The 20292-nt window shown below is 50.3% G+C and overlaps 1 protein-coding gene across 16 annotated transcripts in view; it reads left to right on the forward strand.

Annotated features, from left to right (window-relative positions):
- KIF1B (kinesin family member 1B) overlaps nt 1-20292 on the forward strand; it is a 1461559-nt gene that overhangs the window by 1420475 nt on the left and 20792 nt on the right. The window lies entirely within an intron of this gene.

Raw genomic sequence — 20292 nt, forward strand, 5'->3', positions numbered from 1 at the left:
CCAGTTTCATCTCGACCCGGAAGTTACCCTGGATTCACATCTATAAGCCACACAGTTCTTTTTTTTCCACGCATTCGGACCCTGATCCGGAGTTCACTCTCTCAACTTTTTTACCATCTTTTGACAAGTTTTCCTCAAACGTTTTTCTCACAGTGTGCAAGCGCTTATGTCCCCTCCGAAGACTACAGGGACAGTGAAAAGCTGATACCTGTGACAGATTCCCACCATGTAGGTTTCTAGTGTATTTGCACAACTCCAAATCTGTGCTCAGATGAATCCAAAGGTGATCCGTGACTGGGAAGCCAAGCTCTATGCCAATGAACACGTTTGGATGGCGCATAAGGACTGGCCTTGGTCAATACCGTTCCAGCTAAAGGTCCTCTTCAGACTCCAAGTAGTAAGATAAGCAAAATCAAAAAAGAAACATAAGTCAAACCACAGCTCTCCATCCTCATGCCACTCTCGTCAGAAGTCACATGGGCATCAAGGTGCGTCTTGATCTTGGACCTGGTCCCCTGCTGAGGAACTGATTTCACAGCTTATACTGATGAGACCTAACTTCTAGGGTGCATTTAGGGCACCGCAACAAGTTGAGGTATTTAAAGAAGTTATGTTGCTCTTCTTTGGTGTCCTTCCAGTTCCCTTTAAGCGCCCTCAGGCCATAAGGGTCCAATGAGATCTCCAGGTGGGCTATTGTTGACGGATCATTCCTCTGCACCATCAGCGCTTCTTGACTCAACTGCGAGGTCTGCCACGATTCCAGAGCCAACGCCCAACCCGACTTCGAATCCCTGCGTCAAGATCTTTGACGACCCCTTGCTCTTATAAACCGCTGACACCCGAGGAAGAATCCATTGTTTTATTGGATTTGGAGGCAAATCTGCATGATGGCGTGAAAGTGTGTCCTCCACAACCTTTGGCACAGCAGATCTAGCTTTATTCTGTCTCTGACTCTGATAGAACCTTGCCTTTACCTCGAATGCTCCATATTCCTTTTGCTTCAGACTCTGAGCACAGTCAACATGACTGGGGTGATGAATCCCAGTACTATTTATTTATTTTGACATTTGTAAAGCGCGAAACGAAGGCCCGTGGGCATCTCGGCGCTAAGTAACTGCAATGTTTAGCCATAAGGGAACTGGGAGATCAATGATTAAAAAGCCAGGTTTTGAGGTTTTTTCGGAAGGACCAGAGGGACGTGCTGGTCTTGATGAAGTGAGGCAGTGTGTTCCACAGTTTTGGAGCAGCCACCAGAAATCTTCTGTCACCCCAGTTGACAGATTTGGTTCGGGGGATCACCAGATCCAGGGAGCTGGAAGAGCGCAGTGCTCTGGGTGGACAATAGGGGATAAGGTTCTGAGTGAAGAACGCTGGGACAGCGTTGTGTAAAGCCTTGTATAACAAGCACAAGGTTTTAAACATGATCCTCTTCCTCACCGGAAGCCAATGAAGTTGTTTCATGGTAGGTAGAACCGGATTGAATTTGGGGATTCGCCCTAGGAGCCTGGCAGCCGCGTTCTGTATGGACTGCATTTTTGTTAACACTCTCTCCTGGGCCCCTAGAAACAAAGCGTGAGGACAGTCTTATTATGAGCCTTCAGATCATCAGTGGTAGACACTTACTCAGATGCTCGGGTAAACCCTTTCCCACTCACCCCTCCACAGAGGAATCGGCTTCTTTTACTGTGGTTATAAGTTGTGCTGAAGAATTTTTAAACGTGCAAATTACATCTGTTGAAATAAAGAAATATGTTCTACAACCTGTTAAGATTTTCATAGAACCACCTCTCTCTTTTAATGAAGCCCTGACACACATTGATAAGTACCAAACCTGGCTCTGGTCCACTAGCCAACACAGGGTGCAGAAGATACATACCTGGACCTGGTGGCCCTCTTTTCAACACAGGTTGCAGAACATACATACCTGACCATCTTTTCCTTATCCAACACCCTATGCCTGAAAGCTTGGTGGTCCAGGTGTCAATAAGTTGGCTTAACCCTAACTTATTTCCTACTATACCTCCTGATAGGGAATCAAAACTTATGGAGGCATTCGGGAAAAGGATGCTCTCCTCCGCTAGATTCGCTCCCTGCTCAGTAAATGCCAGTTGCCTCCTGGGACAACTCTCGCATGCATTGTGGTATATGGAAAGCGAGATTTTGTCGACAGTACATGAAGAATTCTGTGGCAACCTTTTGAAGATTATCCCAGATGATCAAGATGTAGTGAAGTAAGTCATCCGCTGTGGGCTGGTCACCACTGGCTGCTTGGAAAGAGTAGATAGTACCAGCGTGGTGCTTCGGTTTTGCACTTGGGTAAAATCCATAGGCTTCTCAAATGACATTTATGCATCACTGATGGACATGCCTTTTGATGGTACCTTTCTATTCAGAGAAAAGGCAGACTCTACCCTGGAGCTCTTCAAGGAAAGCAAGGACACAGAGTGCTCCCTCTGCCTTAATGCACCCATGTGGGAGTATCCCCAACAGTTTCACCCCTTTCGAGGCTTCAGAAGAGTCTTGGTGCAAAGACGCCACCAAATACGTCTCCAGGGCAACAGAACTAACCTGTCCTTTCGAAGCCAGGGATCCAGCCAACAACGTGCAACCCCTCAGGGTTAACGCACTGCTCAGTCCCCTGCTTTTTCATGCTAACTTCACTAAGTCGCTATACTTGCCCTCAGCAGAACATGGCCATCCTGTTGGAAGTAGGATGAGTTAGGTGTTTAAGATAGTTCGGATAGCATATGCCTAGCCTTCCCTAAAGACCTACCGCATTTTGCTCCAGAACGGCTCTCGGAGGATCATTTGTCCATTTAGAGGCAGAAGGTAATGGCTCGTTTGGACAAAGGTGCCCAAGAGAGGGTCCCGGCAGCAGAAATAGGGACTAGATGTTACTCTCATTGTTTTCTAGTGCCAAAGAGGACAGACGCTTCTGTCATATTTTAGACCTTTGCTCTCTCAATTTCTTCCTGAAAAAAGACTAATTCAACATGCTCTTATTGGCCCAAGTTCTGTCTTCCCAGATCCAGAAGACTGGATTGTAGCGCTGGATGGGATTGCTTGTCTTGTATGAGCCCATCTTCACATTCCTGTCTTTCAGACCCAGAGCTGTTACCTGCGGTTCAAGGTGGACCAGGAGCATTTTCTGTTTTGATTATATCCTACAGCCTTACCCGGTGCTGCTTGGATGTTCATGAAGATGATGGCGGTGGTCGCAGCACATCTTCCGATGTTGGGGATACCAGTGTTCCCCTACCTCGACGACTGGCTATTGAAGGTGGGCGTGCCACAGTCAGTCGTAGTCCACCTCCAGACGATGGTGAATCCCCAGTATCTTTATGGTTCTCTATCAACTGGACAAAGTCTCACCTGACTCCTTTGCAGAGGCTTCCATTCATCTGGGCCTTTCTGAATACAGCGTAATTTTAGCGTCCCCTCTGGATTGAGTGCAGAACATCCGGACTATGATCCCGATGTTTCAAGCTTAGTCCTGGGTCTCAATGAGAATGACTCTGAGACTTCTTTGATTTTTGGTCTCAAGCATCCTGCTAGGAGACTACGCTGGGATAGCACATGCAGGCTCTGCAGTGTGATTTGAAGTGTCAGTGGGCTCAGCACCTAGGGAACCTATCATATTCTATACAGGTTTCAGAAGAGACTGCGAAAGGACTGCAATGGTGTTTGCTCAACCACAACTGGACAGGCGGCTGACCACTGTTTCTACCCCACCCGGAGCTGGCGGTGTTGAGAGGTGCATCACTGTTGGGTTGGGGAGGTCATCAGGGAGAGGTGGAGATCAAAAGATCCTGGCCTCTAGTGGAGACCCGCCTCCACATTAATCTGGTTGGAGTTGCAGGCTATTCGCCTAGTGTTGAAGGTCCTCCTTCCGTCCTTCAAAGGGAGGTGCTCAAGGACAAGACCACTGCCATGAGTTATGTAAACAAGCAGAGCCAAGTTTAATGCTGGGTCCTGTGCCAGAAAGTCCTGCCCCTCTGGAACCGGCTGAGTCGGCAGGGCATCTCCCTGGTTGTGAACCACCTTGCAGGATATTTGAAAACCAGAGGGGACAGACTAAGTCAGCGATGCCTAGCAGATCACAAATCGCAGCTACATCTAGAGGTGGCACTCTGCATCTTCCAGCAATGAGGAGAGCCCTTGCTTGATCTCTTCACAATCGCTGAGAATGTGCAATGTTAACACTTTTGCTCATTGGAGTTCCCAGGTACGCCTTCCTATCAGTACATCTCATTCCCAGAGGTGTGAAGCGGGAACAACATTGCCCACGTTTTCCTAGTGGCTCTGGATTAGGGCAGGAGAATGTGGTACCCGAAACGTCTGGGGATGAGCATCTGTCCTCTGATCACACTGCCGCTTCGAGAATATCTTCTTTTATAGCAGCAGGGCACGGTCTTGCTCCCGGGCCTACATAACCTACACCTCCATATGTAGCGATTGAGTGACAACAGTTGACTGACTTAGACCTTCCTCCTGAAATAGATGAAGTCATTCTAGCTGCCAGGCATCTGTCTATGAAGTTTTGTTTATGCTGGATGCTGTGAAAACCTGATGCAATTCCTGTCAAACAGACCCATTACAGGCAAAATGGTTGGATATTCTTCTTTTTGTTCTGTCTTTAGCCAAGCAAGACCTTGCAGTGGACACAGTTAAAGGTTACTTGTCAGGCCTTTTTGCGTTTGCTGGTCCAGCCATCCTTGTTAAAATCACCCGTTGTGAAGCGTTTACTCAAAGGACTGGTCCATAGGTTCCCACCCAAACCGTTTGTAATGCTGTAGTAGAACCTTAATTTGGTTCTCCCTTTCCTGATGTGTACTCCATTTGAGTCAATACAAAGCTGTTCCCTTTCCGTATTCTGACCCTCAAAACCATCTTCATCATAGCAATAACCTCAGCTCGTTACGTAAGCAAGCTACAAGCTCTATGCATCTACCTACTTACACCAATTATTTCTGCGCAGACTGATGTTGTTTACTGAAGTGGCATTTTTGCCGAATGTTGTGATGCACTTTCATGTTGTACAATCTCTCACCCATCTATCTTTGCTCAGCAGTACATCTCAAAAGAGCAGAAGATACTCCACTACCTTGACCCCAGAAGAGCTTCGAGCTTTTAAATCAATGGTACCAAAGACCATCGAGTTGGATGATCAGTTCATTGTGTGGCTCCCTGGGACAAAGAAGGGTAAGGCAGTGCAGAAAAGGAACATATCAAGGTGGGTAGTACTCACTGTAAAATCTGCTCTGCATTAGGCAAGAAGCATCCCCAAAAGAGTCTAACGGCTGATTAGACTAGGGGACATCTGTCAAGCTGCGATGTGGTCATCACTCCATACGCTCACGAAGCACTGCTGCTTTGGTAGCCAGGGAAGAGCACTTTGCCGTTCAGACCTGAGGAATATTTTGGTTTGAGCCAATCCACGGATCCACTAACTTGTGAAGCACTGCTTTGGTATCTATTCCTAAGGTGAGGAATCTGCAGTTAGAAGTATCCATCAGAAGAACAAGTTACTTACCTATGGTAACACTCTTTCTGTGGATACACCATCTAACTGCAGATTCCTCACCACCAACACTCCTTTTCATTCAGTGGAATGAACTCCTTTCACTATCCATATAAAGACCCCAAGTTGGAGATCTTTACACTTTCATATCTGATTAGGTATTAAGTGCGGCATCCAACAGCACAGACAGTCAAGAAAGAAACCTACAGGGCACAGGCATAGCACATATATGTGGCATCAGATAGAGACTTCTAGCCATAGATTCCTTACCTTAGAATTATCCACAGGCATCGAACTGGATCCGGAACCTTTTCATGAGCAGTGCCGCTGCACACCGCTAGGTGGTGTCATTCGGCTCTGCGTGGTGCTGTTGGCGTCATCTGCAACAGAAGTGATGTGTGCGGTGCCTATATAGGTGCCACCCCAGCGCATTGACGTCTCTTCTTTTCTTTTACGAGCCAGTCAGCGCAGACTCTGAGAGAGCTAACCCGAGTCAATTTTTCACTGACCTTTTTAGACTTTTTGTCCAAGTCTTATAAGATTTTTCTCCTGGTGTGGCAGGATGTCAACTAGAAAGGCTGGCTTCAAGCCCTGCGGCATCTGTCACTGGCCGATGTCAGTGATGGACCTGCACCTTGTTTGCCTCTGGTGCCTCGAACACAACATGACGACCTTTGTTGACTGCAGTACCATGCACCACAAGGCCTTGAGGGATCGCTCCCTCCAGCTCCTTGCCACCTGATGTGCGACCCCGGTCAAGAAGAAGGTTCCGGGATCCGTTGCGAATCCCAAGATCCTCATCGTACTCCAAGTCATCTACGGGTAAGTCTCACATGCCCAAATAGATTAAGAAGTTGAAGAGGTCTTCGATTTCGCCCCGTCCGTCGAAGTCATCCGACTATACGAGGGAGAGTGGCCATTTTAGGCCTGGCTCCATGGTTGAGCATGCGCCTGTGCCAGCTCCGTGCCTCCCTGAGTTTCCGGGAGCCCGAGCGGCTTCGCACAACTCTCCGAGTTCTATGGGGGCATGCACCTCATAGCTGGGTGGCCGTTTCCGCTGGCACGCCTTCGGGTCCCCAGGTTCAGGAAGGGTCCTCACTCGTTCTCTGCCAGCGGTTCCATCACCTATCGGGCCCCATGGATCCAGACCGGTGCCGGTCGTACCACCTAGACATTCCCTGGCACCGGTCCTGATGCCGCCCGGAGGGGCATCGTCCAGTCACCAACTGAAGCTATGCCTTCCAGGCCAGAACCTGAACCCTCTTCTTATGGGCTGGGACTCGAGGAGGATTAAGGGGGATCACTGGACCCTAAAGAATACCAGCCCCTAGACTCCAACATGAACTGTTGTAAGGAATTGGGGGACGCCAGTGGATTGAACACCTCTCCAGATACTGGCATGCCTTCTCCCCCCTACTGTGGCTACAGAGGAGGGGGCTTCTTTTGCAATGGTGGTGAGAAGGGTGGCACGAGGTCCTGGACCTTAGTCTACACTCAGGTGCAATCAAGGCTTATGTCTTGACTGGGAACTGATGCCGCCCTCTTCCAGTCCCCGCGGCATATGGGAGCCATTTCTAGCATGGCTCCAAAAACAGCAGGAGTCGATTGTTGCGCTAGCCATGGAAGACACTCAGAATGTAGCACTGCCGGGATGCGACCTCCCCCCTCTGATGCCCCCAGACTCTGCCTATGTGTCGTAGCTCCCATGAAACGAAGATGGGAGAGAAGGTACAGGTGTATACTTGGCCCTCTCTGAGATATTAAATACTGTCGTGTTATATTGTCGTTACAATTTGCTGCTCTTTATAACTGTCTAGTCGACTGATGTACGTTAATCATTTTGATAGCGATGGGGTAATGAAGTGTGTGTCACTAATAAGAACTGCGTATCATTGAGACTGTGTTTTTTTTTAAGCTCCTACTTCGATCAATACTATGCTGTCTTGTTGTATTGTATATTGACTGTTTTGAAATGTCAATAAACAAACAAAACAAAAAAAGGCTTATGTCTTGACAGAGGTGTGCTTCAGCTGGGAGTGACCCCTTCAGATCCGCTTCTCCCATTTAATGAAGCTCTCATGGAAGTCCTGCTAGGGACTTGGTCCAAACCCTGCACAGGGCCTCCTGTGAACAGTGTGATTGCCCACTCCCTGCCCCAGGGGACCCAAACTTCCTCACGCAGCACCCTACCCCAGAGATCGTGGTGGGCCAAGCATCCACCTCCTGTGTAAATCCTGGTCCATTTCCAACCACTCCATCGGATAGGGACTCCAAGAGGCTGGACACTTTAGGAAAGACAATGTTTTCTTCCACCAGCCTGGCACTGCAGTCCGTGAACACTGTGTGCCTTTTGGGCTGTTTCTCCCGTGCCCTGTGGGATTCAATTGCACAGGTGCTGGCCAAGGTCCCAGAGGACGCCTGGGCCATACTTTCCCAAGCGATATTTCACAGGGGAGATGCAGCGAAGTTCACAATTCGATGTGGACTGAACATGACAGGCTAGCTGGGTAGAGGGGTTTCTTCATCAGTGGCCTTACGGCGCCACGCTTGGCTGAGAACAGCTGGCTTTTCCGGGGATGTCCTACCATTGCGTATGGACATGCCCTTTGATGGCTCCTGTCTCTTTGGATTCAAGGCAGACTCAGTGCTGGAGCACTTCAAGGTAGCTGAGTTATGGCCAGGTTCTCGGGCTGTTCCATGGCCCCTCGCCAACCCCAATCTGCCTTTTGCTCCTTTCGTAACCACAGAGCAGGCTTCCAGCTGCATCTTTACCAGCCCAGCCACCACAGCGCGCAAGCTTCCCAGCCTCTGTATGGCTGAGGCCGCGGTACCCAAAGACCCTGTGGGTCGAGCAGCCATAGATCAGGCCATTCCACCACTCCCCCAGCAGTTACAGCCTCCAAACCCCTTTAGTTTGCCCTTTTACCATCATGGGCACCCAGTAGGACGTGGGATACACCATCACCTGCCCCGCTGGAGGTCTATAACAGACTGCTGGGTGCTTCAGCTTGTCTGAAGGGACTACTCCCTTCCCTTCATGACTACCCCTCCACCCATGCCACTCACTTGCAACAAGCTGACGAGGACCCTCTCTCCTTGCTTTGCCAGGAGGGGGTGCTGACGCCAGAAGTAGGTTGTGGTTGTTTTTCCGGCTAATTTCTGCTGCCCAAGAAGAACGGAGGCCTTCGTCCTATCCTAGACCTGTGCCCTCTCAATTTCTTCCACAAGAAGGAGAAGTTTGTAATGCTCACGCTCCTTCAGGCCCTGTCTTCCCTGGACCCTAAAGACTGGATGGTAGCGTTGGACTTAAAGTACACATACTTTCACATTCCCGTCCTGCCTGCTCACAGGCGTTACCTGCGGTTCACGGTGGGCCACAAGCACTTTTTGTTTACTGTGCTTCCTTTTGGCCTTACCAGCGCCCCTCAGGTATTCACCAAGTTGATGGTGGTGGTTACAGTTCATCTGTGGAGATCAGGGGTGCCAGTCTTCCCCTATTGCCACAACTGGTTGTTCAGGGTGGGCTCGCCCCAGATTGTCATCTCCTACCTCCAGACTAAGGTAGACCTCTTGCATTTCCCTGGGTTTCACTCATGTGCCAAAATCACACCTGACTCCCTCTCAGATGCTCCCTTTCTTCGGAGCTGTTCTCGACACAGTGCAGTTTCGGGCATATCCTCCTGAAAAGCATTTCAGCCTGTATCCTGGATTTCGGTGAGACTGACTCTGAGGCTGCTGGGACTTATGATCTTGTTCATCCTGCTTGTGACATATGTCCACTGGCATATGCCGGCTTGTCATGTAGTTCCTACAAATCTATATCGGATCTGCGCGTTTATGCAACATAAAGTATGGGATTGGTGTCCAGACTGATTCCAGACACCCCCAAAGGATATGTTAGTCTGTAGACCAGCCAGCTCACAGTGCCACTATAAGCCCCGCAACCTTACCAAGGAACGAATAGTTTCTGGAAACTATCAGACATGACAACCCTACCCGCAAGGGATGTCAGACCACTACGTGCTGGAATGTCTGCGTGCAGGGACCTCAGCATCTCGCGTCAGCATGGAAGTTTTTCCTCCTCCTCTTTGCCCAGTAAAGATGTAGTGCTTATATACCCGAAAGGTACCCTCAGGGGTTCTATCTAGAAGTGTACTATGGGTATGTCGGGCAAGGATGACAACAGTGGTGACCCTTATACGGAGTTATTATGCAGAAGATGGTAATCCTGCTGTGATGCTGAGAATCCTCATTCATAAAAAATGAGGCTAGTTTTCAGAGAAAACCACAAAACATTTATGTGGCACCTAACTAGGTAAAAGGTCTGCACCAGAGGTGTTATGTTGAACAATGGTAGGAGGGATTTAGGTAAAGGGTCGTGCAACTACCTAGGCCTATATTGGGGTTCATAATCGGCTCTGCAGCGGGGCCTGATGTTCCAGTGGGCACAGCTTCGTGGAATTCTCTGCTACATGGTTCAGATCTTAGCGGGAACTGCAAAAGATCTGCAGTGGCGGTTAACAAGCCTCGATTGGGTGAGTGGCAGAACCCTCTCCCTTACCTAACCAGATCTCGCAGTGGTGAAAGATGGACCACTCCTGGTATGGGGTGGCTATCTGGGAAAGGTGGAGATCACAGGCTTTTGGTCTCTCTGTTAGAATTCGGACTTCACATCAACCTTCTGGCGTTCCGAGCGATTCGGTTGGCATGAAAAGCCTTTTTACACTCCATCAAGGGAAGGTTAGTACAAGTGTTCACGGACACCACCGCCGCCGCCTGGTACTGGAACAAACAGAGAGGGGTGGGGTCATGGACCCTTTGTCAAGAGGCCTGCGTCTCTGGACATGGCTGGAACAGCAGGGCATTTTCCTGGGGGTTCAACACCTGGCAGTCTCTCTGAATGTCAGGGCTGACAAACTCATCCGAAGATGCCTAGCGAATCATGAATGGCTTCTCCACCCGGAGGTGATGCAAGGTCTCTTTCTACAGTAGGGAGAGCTTGGTTAGATCTTTTTGCCACCGCGGAGAATGCTCAATGTCAGCAGTTCTGCGCCCTGGAGTTTCCATGGCGGGTCTTGCTCGGACATGCTTTTTATCTTCGCTGAAGCTCAGGTCTTCTGGATGCCTTTCTACCTATCCCACTCCTGCCCAGGGTTCTGAAGAAGATCAGGAACAATCGGGCCAATTCCTCTTTGTGGCTTCGAACTGGGCTCAAAGAGTTTGGTATCCAGAGCTGTTGAGCATGACTATCTATCCTCCGACCAGGCTGCCCCTTCATAGGGATGGGTAGGGTTCTGCACCCGAACGTGTCCACGCTCTGCCTTCTTAAGTTAAAGTGGCAGAGGCAGTTGATAGCTTTTGACCTTCCTTCCGAAGTCAGCAATGTTATCTTGGCTGCCTGGCGTCCCCCCACCCAGATGGTTTACGCCTGCCGATGGGGTAAGTTTGTGGTATGATGTGCAGAGAAACAGGTTGACCCACTTTCTGCTCCACTCTCTCAGGTCCTTCTCTTTATCATTTTCCTTGCCTTGCAGGGCTCTGCTCTGGGCACCTTCAAGGGCTATCTTTCTGCTATCTCATCCTTTCTGCGGTTCCTTGATGAACCATCCCTCTTCAAATCCCCTATTGTACATAGGTTTGTGAAAGGTTTGCAATAGGTTTCCTCCTTTCCCCTTCATCATGCTTCAGTGAGACCTTAGTCAAACCCTGACGTGTGCTCTTTTTGAGCCCTTCCACAACAGTCCTCTTAGGCTCCTTACTATCAAGACGGCCTTCCTAGTGGCAATAACATCTTCCCGGAGGGTCAGTAAGCTTCAGTCTCTGTCATCTAAGCCTCCATACCTGAACATCTACTCTGACAAGCTGGTTCTTCTTATTAGAGCTCCCTTTCTGCCGAAAGTGGTTACTCCTTTTCATATAGGCCAGTCCATAATCGTGCCTACTTTTTACGCTGTGCCACATCCCTCTAAAGAAGAGGAGGAACTCCCCCAACTGGACCCAAAAGAGTGTTGTCGTACTACCTTGACCGCGCAAGAGTTCCGGCTGGACGACCAACTCTTCATGTGGTATGACGGAACGAGGAAGGGAAAGGCCATGCAAAAGCTGACCATCTCCTGATGGATCGTGTTCTTCATTAAGATCTTATTTTGAAGAACAAAGGTCCTTAGCATAAGAGTAGATAGTGAGAGCATTTCGGCATAGACTACAATGAGCGCTATGGAAAGTTTTCCAATGTCCAGCCGGACAGAGGAACATTTATTCAAACAAATACACAGGGAATGAACGGAATAAAGGAAACCGCACAAGGTGAAACAACGGCACAATCCTGTACCGAGCTTGGAAGGAAAGGAATTGAAAGAATGGAAACAAGAACGAAATAACAGGCAAAAACTTAGCGAGCAAAAGGTGGCTTACATTACACAATAATCTTAGGTAAGCTCATACCAACTAACACCACAATATAGTTTACACAATGGTTAAATTGCGGTGTTGCTAGACAAGTCGACGTTTCGATCCCTAGCTCTTAATACTGTGGGATCATCATCAGGACTAGAATCTGAACTGTTGCCTGATAAGATTTAAAAAGCCTGTAAAATTAAAACAGGAAAAAAGGGGGGAGAAAAGAGGAGAAAATAAATAGATTTACACAATTACTAAGGTCCACCATTCATTAAGCATATCGAGTAGACAGCCGTTCGGATAGTGAAGAGCATATATACATATTGTTAAGGAAAAAGTGAAGTGAGTATGGCACTCTACTGCATGCGAACACGAATGACCTCGTTGCTGTGTGCTACAACACGCAGTCTTAGTGAAAAAGCCGTGTGGTGAACGTCATAGATTGAAACACATTGGTTGTGTATTTTCAGACTGTTGGCAGTAAGAGTGGTGTCCATGGTCGTCCTATGCGGGTGGCAACACAGGGAATGGCGGTGCCAGGCCTACTCGGGGGTAGACCGGGAAGGTGCTATTACCGCTAAGGATGTAACGCAGTGGGCGATGACGAGAATGCGGGGTGTCTACTTGTGACAAAGAACGGCGCAGTGATGGTGTGACATGCTAGCAAGTAAAATTGTGTGCTAACCTTGCAAGAGGCTCTGCGAGTGCCTAATACGAGGAGGAAGGCACGGGAGTGTCTCAGGACGGACCTAGGACAGGGGGGTGGGAGGAAATAAGTAACATGACACTAGAGAATGAAAAAGAAGTATCGGGAACGGGCGGTGTGTTTACCTCGAGGGAAGAGAAAGGAGTCCTGGTCCGGGGATTGCCGGACTAGCAAGCCCAGGTGGGCGAAGCAACTGCGGGAATGGCGCAGGGAAGAACCAACAAACAAGGGCTGTGGAGAGCCGGAGCTGTGGGAGGGAAAAGGTGGTTAATGGGGGAAGGGGGGGGGGAGCATGGGACTGATGGGAGAAGGAGCAATATCTAGCGTGAGCTTACCTCAATGGAGTTGCCGGAAGCCCGGGAGGCCGGAGAGTGTTGTCCTTCAGGGCCTGAGTGGATGGAGGGAGTTGTGAAGATTTCGGACAGCGGCAATGGCTGTGGGCCGGTGCGGTACTGGAGCTGTGAGAGCGGGAGAAGGTGGTGAGTGGGGAGGAGAAAAGAGCAGGGGATTGCTCTGGCGAGGCGAAATTTCTGGCATAGGCTTACCTCAAAGGAGTCACCGGGGGCCGGAGGGAGCAAGAGTCTGCTGTTCCTTATGGCATAATAGCAGGAGAATAACGGGGTAGCTAGCATGTTAAGTAGGTGGTGGCGTGGCCAGGACCAGGGGGAGGGAACACAGAAGAGGGACTGTGAAAACGATAAAGTCGGCCGAAAACGGTGGCCATGATGGAAAAGGGTGCTGCAGTGGTGGACATCTTACAGTGGTGAAAAGGAAGTGAAGTGAATTTGATCAAGTACTGGCTACTGACAACAGTGCAGCGTGGTGCTTAAGTGCTCAAGCCTTGGAGAGTAAAGAACTGTTCTATACATATTTACAGTTTATGTTCCAAATTACTAACCATAATGAATAAAAGCATTTGCTTTGCGGTAACACTTGTATGAGAATTAGGAAAAGCAGCAGGTAGGACTTCAATGTGATACAATGTAGTTACTGTAGGAAAAGATGGTGCCATAATGTGTACCCATGGTGTTTATACATTTACATGGTTAGCTTCAAACTAGGGCAGTTTGAGCTGACAGTGGAAGCCATGTTGGCTGAGAGAGATTGAGGTGAAAAACACATTAATGCAAAATTACAGTTGTTTACAGCAGGGATGTTCAGTCCTCTGTTCTATTCAGCCCATTGTTTATTTTTTTTTATTTTTTTTTATAAGAAACCTTTATTACACATTAAAAAGATACAAACAAGGGCCCACAACCACAAGGGCCGGCCGCTAGAAAGCTCGGGAGCCAGCAAGGCGACGCCATACATTCAAATGAGCCAGAAGCAAAAGCTCCCGAAAGTTCGTAAGCACATACAACAGGCCGCGGCCATAGTCCAAGGGCGATCAAAAAGGACGGTTTCATATTTTCTATTAAAAAACAAACAATAACACACAAACAAGGCAATGAGAATCCGAAATAGCAGCGTGCGCTCCCCAGGACAGGGGAAGATCCACATTATCTGGAATAACTCTTGACAGGAGGCGGTAGTGGGGGGCGGCGGAGAAGAGGACAAAGCACACACAATCACGTAGAATGCGCGGCTAGGGGGACAAAGCGACGTCGACCTCTCGCGGCAGAGGCGGAGCGCAGATATTTCCACTATAGGAATTCCATGGACCCCACACCTTAGTCCACCTCCCCGGCTTGCCTCTCGCCACGTACACCGTCTTCTCCCTGAACATACACCAATCCATATTCTCCTTCCATACCGAAATCGTAGGCGGCCTCGGGGAACCCCACAACTGTGCGATATTGCGCTTAGCCACCATGTACCCCAAAGTCACCCACTGCGTCTGCGCCGCATTATAGTCATTTGGTTCCCAGACATTCAGCAAACACCTCCTGGCCTCTGGTAACAAAGCGACATGCGTGACCTCCTCCATTACAGTATGTACCCCGTTCCAAAATCGTACGACCTCCGAACATTCCCATAGGATATGAAGAAAGGTACCCAACAAGCTACAGCCACGCTTACACATTCCATCCCTCGAATAACCCATACGTATCAAACCAGGCCCTGTGACATACACTCTATGGAGTATCTTCAGCTGCACAAATCTAAGGCGGGCTGGGATCGCCACCTCTTTCGGGGAGGCCACCGCCGATACCCAATCCTCATCGTCCAGTTCCAATCCGTCGGCCGTCCACGCCTCCCGCAGATGGGTCAGCAAGTCCGTACGATCATTAATACGTTTTTTATAGATCAGAGAAATAGTGCTGTCGGGCACATAGCCATCTAACACTCTATCTTCCAACGGGGAATATTCTGGGATAGCAGCAACATCCGGAAAAACCGAACACAGCGCATGGTAGACCTGTGCATATCGGAAGTACTCCCTATCATTTAATTTGTATTCAGTTTTGAGCATTTCAAACGTTTTAAAGGACCCTTTCGCCCAGAGGTCACCCACCTTACTTATACCAATCATATCCCATTTCTCAAAGCCTTTCGTTTTCCACAGACAACCCAAGCGCTGGGAGGCATACAACGGCGTCGCTCGAGTCAAGCGATCCCTCCACCCCATCGCAGCATTCGCCGCATGCCACACGCATACCGCAACTTGCGTTGGTCCTGTCAACCGTGCATCCGGAGTCGCCGAATACAGTGCCCTATTGTAATCCCCGCCCGGAAGTAATAACTTATCCATCTCGAAGGCCGGATTCAAAGCAGGACCGTATATCCCGTGGTTAACAGCCGTCAACTGAGACGCCCAATAGTATCTTTTAATATCGGGGAGGGCAACACCCCCATCATACCAAGGGAGTGTCAACTTGGCGAGAGCGACCCTCGGTCGCCCGTCCCAAAACAGTTGGCGCTGAAGACCCTCCACCTCACGGAAGTAACGGGCCGGCACGACATCTACCGTATTTTGTAAAGCGCACAAGAAGCGAGGCAGCGACATCATTTTAAACCATGCCGCCCGTCCGAGCGGCGAGAGCGGAAGCCGTCACCACCTCGCGACGTCAGCCTTCAATCGCTGGAGTGGAGGGAGAAGGTTTCGCTCATAGCGGACCGCGGGGTCCAGTGATATGAAGATTCCCAAATATTTGAACCCCAATGTAGCAATCTGAATAGGGCACCCCCGCGGCAGGAGGGGGGCCTTGCCCGAGAGGACGTAAACACATGACTTGGCCCAGTTGATAACCAGGCCAGAATTACGACCGAAGGAATTCAATACGTCCACCAATACAATTAGCGACTGTCGAGGAGAGGTGAGATACAGAAGGATGTCATCCGCATAAAGGGAGACACGGTCCTCAAATTCCGGCGTCCATCTAATGCCCCGCAACGACGGCTCCCAACGCAACCAGGCAGCGAGAGGTTCTAAAGAAAGTGCAAAGAGGAGGGGCGACAACGGACAGCCCTGTCGCGTACCTCTCCCCAGCGCGAAGGGAGCCGACACCCTACCATTCACCACAACCTGCGCCAATGGGTCAGCGTATAGTAATTTTACCCACCCAATGAATTCAGGGCCAAACCCGAATTTCGCTAACGCAGCCCAAATATACGGCCACTCTAAAGTATCGAACGCCATGGTAGCGTCCAAAGACGCCAAGATGGCCGGCTCACGCATAAACTCCGCTCTAGCAAGCACGCCATGCAACCGCCTCAGGTTCAGGGCGGTATTACGATGAGGTATAAAACCGGACTGGTCCTGATGAATCAAGTCGCCCACGACCCGAACCAGACGATTGGCCAATACCTTAGCCAGAATTTTGGGTTCCGCGTTCAACAACGAGATAGGCCTGTAGGAGGCACAGCGGTCTCGCGGCTTCCCTTCTTTATGTATCACAACTATGGTGGCAAGACGTTGGTCAAGGGGGAGGGAGCCCGCCGCCCGTGCAGCGAGGAACATGTCACGGAGATACAGTGCTATCTTATCTGGACGCAACTTATTTAGTTCAATGGGGAGACCATTGGGACCCACGGCCTTACCAGAAGCGATCGAGCGAATGGCCAGAGCAATCTCATCCGGCGACAACTTCGCCTCCATCAATATGCTATCAGCCTCCGAGAGGGACGGCAATGCAATATTTCTAAGCAACAGATGAGAGTCCTCCTCCGAGCGCCCAGAGACCGGAGAGTATACCCCACAGAAGTAATCCGCGAAGCAGTCAACAATTTCTACCGGGTCAGTCACACACACGCCATCCACTCTCTCCACAACCGGCACCACTCTACTCGCTCTCTCCTTCTTGTCCAACCAAGCAATCAACTTTCCGGCCTTATCTCCCACATCATACAGTCGTCCTTGTTGCTCTCTACTCATCCTTTTAGCAGCATCCGTGACCAGCGCTCTATAATCTGACTGTTTAAGGCTGAGAACGTGCAATTTCTCATCCGTAACACCCCGCTCCAAATCCCCCTCCATCTCAGCTATGTCAGTTTCCAGGCGAACCACCTCTTCCCTCCCGCACCTCCTAGCATGGGAAATAAGAGACAAGGCATGCCCCCGGATCACCGTTTTATAACCTTCCCATAGGGAGACAGCAGACGACACTGACCCTACATTATCGTTGAAGTAGTGATCAATGGACTTAACCAGTTCCGCGCGAATATTAGGGTTACGTAAATACCAGGGGTTAATTGGCGCTACTCTTTCCTCTGCCCTAGGAACAACCTCCATCTGCAACAATAGAGGGGAATGGTCAGAAATACCTCGGGCCAAATGACGCACCTCCCCGATCATTCCAGCCTGGAACGCCGGCATAAGTATATAATCAAGTCTCGAGAGACTCCCGTGGGCCCCAGAGTGGAAGGTGTATTGTGCCTGCCCCGGGTGTATCAGTCTCCAGCAATCTATAAGTCCTAAAGTATCTAGAAAGCCACCCAGCCAGGCCTGGGCTCTAGGGAGATCCCTGGGGGGTGACGGTCCTCTATACCGGATACAACAGCGTTAAAATCACCCCCTAACACCAGAACCCCCCCAGGGAGTCCCAGGACCAAACGCCCCAAATCAGCAAATGTAGCAGTCTGCAATCCCGGTGGCACATAAACAGCAACGAGCGAAACAGTTCTACCCTCCCATCTCCCCACCAATGCTGCATATCGCCCTCTATCATCGTGGAGCACCTCGTCCACCTCCAACGGGAGAGAGGCCCTGACCAAGATACCCACTCCCCTAGAGCCAGAAGTGAAACCAGAGTGAACAGCAAGGCGATAGCCCCGCCTATTCAGGGCATGGAAGGAGTTCCCAATCAGATGGGTCTCCTGCAGCAAAACAATGTCGGGCGAGATCCGTTTCAAAAACTGCAACTCCACCCCGCGCTTGATCCTATCCCCCGGTCCGTTCACATTCCACGAAAGTATTCTCAATCCCCTACCCCCCACCCCGCTCCCGTACATGATGCCCACATTCCGGAGAACACAACCAGGACAAATCAGCAGCTAACCTCACATTGCCTTGTGAAACAAACAAACTGTCCCCAACACCCCCCCTCCCCCACAATATCCCAACCACAACTCCCCCCTCCCTGCACCCCTGCTTGAGCCCAAACAGCCCCCCCAACTTGCAGTGTGCCTGTCGCCCTAACATATACTGAACCACCAAAAGAACCCCTGAAGGAGGAAAGGGCCCCAATATGCTCCCCACAACCTCCGAGCATTTGAAGGGCATATTGCACCAAACTTGAGTCCCATAGAGCTAAGGTACAAAACGTCCCCAGCCTAGTCCATCACCGGGAACCAAAGTTCTAGTCCTGTTCCGCCGAACCCTCGCCACTCTCCGCCGTCTGACCATCCCGACCACGACTCCGAGGCAGGGTATCCAACCAGTCTCCAACCGCCTCCGGCCGGTCGAAGAAGTGCGAGCGATCCTCGAACTCAACCCGCAACCTGGCCGGAAATAGCATCGCATACTTCAGCTCCATGTCCCTCAAGCGCCGTTTGCCGCCCAAGAATCCCAGTCGTTGTTTTTGGACCGCTTGCGTAAAGTCTGGATAGAAGCTGACGTTAGAGTTGTCAAACTTCAGCGGCCCATTCACCCTCTACGCCTGAAGGATAGCATCTCTGTCCCGAAAGTTAAAAAGTCGGCAATTATAGGCCGCGGGGGAGCACCCACTTTCGGCGCACCACCCGGAATTCTGTGAGCCCGCTCCACCGCAAAGAATTTACTCAGCCCCTTGGGTGCGAGATGGTTGACCACCAGATCCTCCACAAAAAGGTCAGCAGCAGGGTTCTCCGATCGTTCCGGTACCCCAATTATACGAACATTGTTCCGCCTGGCCCTGCTTTCGGAATCCTCAAGTCGACGGTCAGTTAGGTCACTGGCCAGCCGTAACCTACGAACCTCCAATTGCAGGGCAGCCACGTCCACAGTTAGGCTCGACGCAGTTTGGTTCAAAGCAGTGACCCGCTCATTCGTTTTAGACAGATCCGCCCTGACCAGATTTACATTGATCAGGACCGCATCCAATTTACGAGCCAGGGTATCAAACTGCTGACCCACTGCAGCCTTCATCTCCTCAATGGCGCCCATAACGTCTATCAAAGTCAAGTCAGCAGATAGGCCCGAGACAGCCTTGGACCTTTCCAGCGATTTATGCGACCCACCAGGGGATCCCTTTGTCTGCGCATAGCGGTCCATGTTATTAGCCTGGGTGTAAACTCCCCGCCGGGTATTCCTGGGTTTCTGCTTGTCTCCGTCCAGTCTCGCCGCCATCGTCCGGTGACCACTGAGATTGGCACCTGCCAGCACAGGAGTAGGGACCAGCCAGCTAATTCAAGGGACCACAGCCGTCACGGACTGTAGCCTGTGTATAGTCTGAGATCCACGCCATCCACGCTCCTCTGGAACATCAAGGTCCCTCAGCCGATGTCAGCAAACAGGTTCGAAAACGAAAGTGAAAGTGCGGGGTACGTGACAGGCCAGGCCCTGCATGCCGCTGTTGTTCACTTCGTACCCGGGCACCTCACCAACTCGAGTTCGGGACCAAGGCAGGAGCAGGCCGTAAACTTCAGATCGCAACCATTCCGGTTCCCCGAGCCCGATTTGAATTTGGAGAACGGATGGCACCTCAGCTCAAGCTCATCAACAAAAGCCCGTCGACAAAACCAGGATTAATTCAGGATAGACGTGGGAGGTTGCGGAGGCCCTCGGGATCCTTGAGCCTACGCGGCCATCTTGGTTACGCGCTAGGCTCCTTATTCAGCCCATTGTTGATGGAAACAAAGAGGATGATTGATTTTAATTCCTCTCTGTTTAGCAATTGTGCCATATTGCCGCCCCATTAAGATCTGCTACGCATTTGCCGAGAAGCAACCCCCTGAGGGCGTGCGTGCTCATTCCGCCAGAGCCAAGGCTGCAACCACTGCGTTAGCACATGGAGTTCCAGTCCTGGACTTATGCCAGGCAACAACATGGGTCTCTTTACACATGTTCAGAAAACACTACTGTCTGAACAGTCCGGTCATTCGGGACATGCTCTTTACCCCCTCGGTCCTGCAGGACATCTTACTGTGAATGTTTTTGCAGACCCACCTCCGGGGAGGTATTGCTTGTGTATCCATCCTAAGGTAAGGATTCTGCGGCTAGAAATCTCTACCAGATGAACAAGTTACTTACCTTTGGTAACGTCTCATCTGTAGAGACACCATCTAGCCGCAGATTCCTTACGGACCC

The sequence above is a fragment of the Triturus cristatus genome, chromosome 1_2 (assembly GCF_964204655.1).
Source record: "Triturus cristatus chromosome 1_2, aTriCri1.1, whole genome shotgun sequence".
Taxonomy (NCBI): Eukaryota; Metazoa; Chordata; class Amphibia; order Caudata; family Salamandridae; genus Triturus; species Triturus cristatus.